Raw genomic sequence first — 3,851 nt, 5'->3', positions numbered from 1 at the left:
CCATGGCAATGAAATGATATACGATGGAATGAATGTAAAACTAAAGTTCTCTCATGTAAACTATCATATAATTCACAATAAAACATTAAAAAAACTCTTAGAACCTGTAGCATGAACTCTTCTTCTTAGTGTTGTTGAGTCAGGTCCAGCTCATAGTGACCCTGTATAGTGTTTCGGAACCTGTAAATCTTTGAGGAAGCAGAAAGCCTCATCTTTCTCCTGTGGAGCTGCTGGTGGGCTCAAGCCACCAACCTTGTGGATCGCAGTCCAGTGCTTATCCTCTGGAGCCACCATGTTCCCAACATGGAGAGAAAACGAATCCACCTTTCCAATGCATTTCTCCCCTCTGTCATTCCCATTTAGCTTTGGCCTTTTTTTTCCTTTGACACTGGAGCTTTTATACAACTTGGAATTAATAAATGAAATTATACCTTAGCAGACATTTCTAATACTTGGTTAAATTAAGAACTTCTCCCTTTTTTAAGTTTAAAATTACAAATAGATTGTGCTAGACATATCTTTATGGCACACTTAAACAGACCATTAAAAAAGCAAACAAACTTAAAATATTAGGTCTATTCCCCACAAGATTTCATCTTCATCTGGACAAAAAGAAAGTTTCTAATGAGAAAACAGAAAATGTTTCTGGTGTGATACAATCCAAAATAAACAAAGACACACACAAATACACATTTCAGCACTTGATAATAGAGAAAGAATTGTTTAGAAGGAGCAGTGGAATGTCTGAGCAAATAATACTTCAAATATTTCAAGAGTCACCCAGAAGGCAACTTCTACTAGCATATGCTGTATTTTTTTTATTATTTATTTAATAAAGTTTTATTTTTCAAAATGTGCAGTTGGTTGGACCTATTCATACATCTTCACCATTGGCTGGGGCAGCTCCACCCTTTGTGTTTCTGGTGTAAATTACTTGAGCTCTTTGTTCTGAAACCAGCTTGATAAATCTTTTACTAAGAAGCAGCTCCTGAAAGACTGCCCTGGCCAGGGAACCTTGAATCTTCAGTCTCTCAGAGACAACAGCTGACGTTACAAGCTTATAGTTGGAAACTTCCTTACAAAGCTTGTCATATGTGGCTTTGTCAAACAAGACCAGGTTATTGAGTTTATCCTGAACTTTCCTTTTGGGCCACTTCTTTTTGGTCTTGTCCCCAGATTTATTCACTGGGTCTTTGTCTTTCCTGGCTGACTTTCCAGCATCTTCTTTCTTGTTGTCACACTTGAGCACCATCACAAAGCTTGGAAAGCTGTTACTACAGCTGCAGCCTTGCTAAGATGTAGGACAAAAAGCCATATGCTATAATTTGTAATTCAAAGCATAAACGTGGACTCCTCCTATAAAGAATTCTACAAGCAACAGCATTCCCTGGCTAGACTAGTGATTTTAGACTTGTGGCTGAAAACATTCTGCCTCTAGACAGATTACTGTCTTCTGGGGTTTAAGACAGGCAGGTATTGGGTAATATTCTGACAATGAAATACTGACTCCAGGAGAAGGGAGGCAGAGGCACAGGGGTTCACTAGCCAAGGGAGAAGGCCTGTCTTCTCTGAAGCACAATGCTCTCTGGTTGCGCCTTGAAGGAAGTTTCCCCGGAACAGGATAAACACTGATGGGGCCAGAAATTGCTTTGTTACAAGAGCACATCAGGAATTCGTCAAACAAGACCCAGTGATTCAAGTGAAATTCCAGGACTTCTTTTTATTATTTTATTTTCATTTTAATTTGATATGTTTGTCTCTGCTCCCATAGGCAAAACCTTATTACTAGATATTTATCCCTCTGGCATATCCCAGTCTAAATTCCTTATTTCTGTACTACAGATCACCATCTACACTGGGAGAATAGAAACCACAGCTAGTAACAGATTACAATCTTCTTTTGGGTTTTGTGAACAGCCTTACCCACCCACCCAAACCGGACCTAGCTTAGTGCAAATGCAAGACTTCCTCCTGCCTGCCCCACCTACCAATCCAACTCATGTCCAAAACTGAGTTCATTGTTCTTCTTTCAAAACTCACTTCTCCTCCTAGTTTATCAAGCTGACAAGTGACTCTACTTCCCAGTCTAATTCAGAAACCTAGTAGTCACCTTTGCCTTCTCTTTTTATTTTTGCTTTTATTTTTAAAGCTTTTGTTGTGAGCTGAGTGATAGTTTACATGGGAGAACATCAGTTTTGCACTCATTCTATCGTGTTTTGTTTCATTGAAATGATTACAATCCCCTCCATGCATTATTTAACAATCTCACCCTCTTTCTCCAATCTGTTTCTTATCTAGCTGAGTTGCTCTTGCTTAAATTCTTTTTAGTAGCTTCTATGACTTTTAGGATAAGGTTCAAAGTCCTTAACATGGTTTAGCAAGCACTTCGAGTCTGGCCCTTTCTTTTATTTGAATCCCCATCCCTTGCACTCATTTCCCAACTACAATGAATTATGGGGGGCTCCCCAGAACACTGTGCTTTCTCTTGCCACCCAGCCTTTGTATATACTGTTCCCCCTTTGCCTGACTCAGCTGCTGTGTAAGTCTCTGCTCAGTTCTCTCTGCCAAGATTCATGCAGTGCCCTCCTCACTCCAAAATCCTCTTTCATTGCATTGCATTTATCATCTCACTTTGGTGTCTGGATTGCACCCGATAGCCTTGATATGTTGTTGTTGTTGTTAAGTGCTATTGAGTTGCTTCTGACCCATAGCAACCCTGTATAGGGTTTTTGAGGAGAAGCTGGTGAGTTTGAACCGCCAATCTTGCAGTTCAATGACTTTGCAGTCTGGCACATTAACCCACAATGCCACACCAGGACTGTAGCATTGCTATACTACACTTTATATACTATACATACTAAGGTTTTAGAGACAAAATCTGGTCGACACTAACCCCACCGAATCTATTGCCATCAAATGAATAAAGACTAATAATGGAACTATATAATGTTTCAGAAACTGTCAATCTTTATAGGAACAGCCTCATCTTTCTCCTGTGAAGCAACTGGTGGGTTTGAACTGCTACCCATATGATTAGCATCCCAATGTAAACATTATACTCTTAATTTGTGGAATGAACAAATGGACACTTCTGGAGTTATTAAGTGACCTACTGAATTAATAAATTACACTCTGATTTTTTAGCAATTGAAAGCATATCCCTTGCCTCCCCCACACCCCACCCTAGTCCTTTCCTTGTCTCTCAGGGACTTTTGCCCTCTTCTCCTCCCTAACCTAGTCTCTCCTCTGACCCTCTGAGCTTGGTGTATATAGGTGATATCACGGCTGCCTGGTTCTTGAGATTCCAATGTCAACTCTGATTTGACCTGTCTTCTTGCTCCTCGTCCTTCTTTAGTTAGATTGAGCCTTGTGTAATCAACTTTTGATTCCATTCATTTTGTTGTTAACTTGACACATGCCTGGGCTAGTAGTCTGCCTTTCCTTTTTCCTCATCTCTCTTAGTCTAGAAGCTCAGCTGAAACCTGTCCTCAATTGTTGACCCTGCTGGCATTTAAAATTCAAATGGTATAGCTTCCAGTATCACATCAATACATAAACCACCAAAGCAGCACACTGACAGACAAGTGGTGAGCACCTTAATATAAAAAAAAGAAACAAAAAAATCCTCACAACTGGACCAATAAATAACATTATGATAAAAGGTGGAAAGATTGAAGTTATGAAAGATTTCTTTTGCTTGGCTCTACATAAGCAGCTGTCAGGAAATCAAAGCACATATTACATAGACAATTCTGTGGCAAAAGACCTCTGTAAAGTGTCAGAGAGCAAAGAGATGATTTTGAGGACTAAAGTATGCCTGATCCAAACCATGGTATTTTCAATAGTCTCAT

At 39.6% G+C, this 3,851-nt stretch overlaps 1 pseudogene; it reads right to left on the bottom strand.

Moving 5' to 3' along the window:
* Nucleotides 1-874: 874 nt before the first annotated feature.
* On the bottom strand, nt 875-1,252 carry LOC102819842 (annotated as a pseudogene).
* Between the last annotated feature and the right edge of the window lie 2,599 nt (nt 1,253-3,851).

The sequence above is a fragment of the Chrysochloris asiatica genome, unplaced genomic scaffold, assembly GCF_000296735.1.
Source record: "Chrysochloris asiatica unplaced genomic scaffold, ChrAsi1.0 scaffold00030, whole genome shotgun sequence".
Lineage (NCBI taxonomy): Eukaryota > Metazoa > Chordata > Mammalia > Afrosoricida > Chrysochloridae > Chrysochloris > Chrysochloris asiatica.
This window is presented reverse-complemented; position numbering and strand designations above follow the sequence as displayed.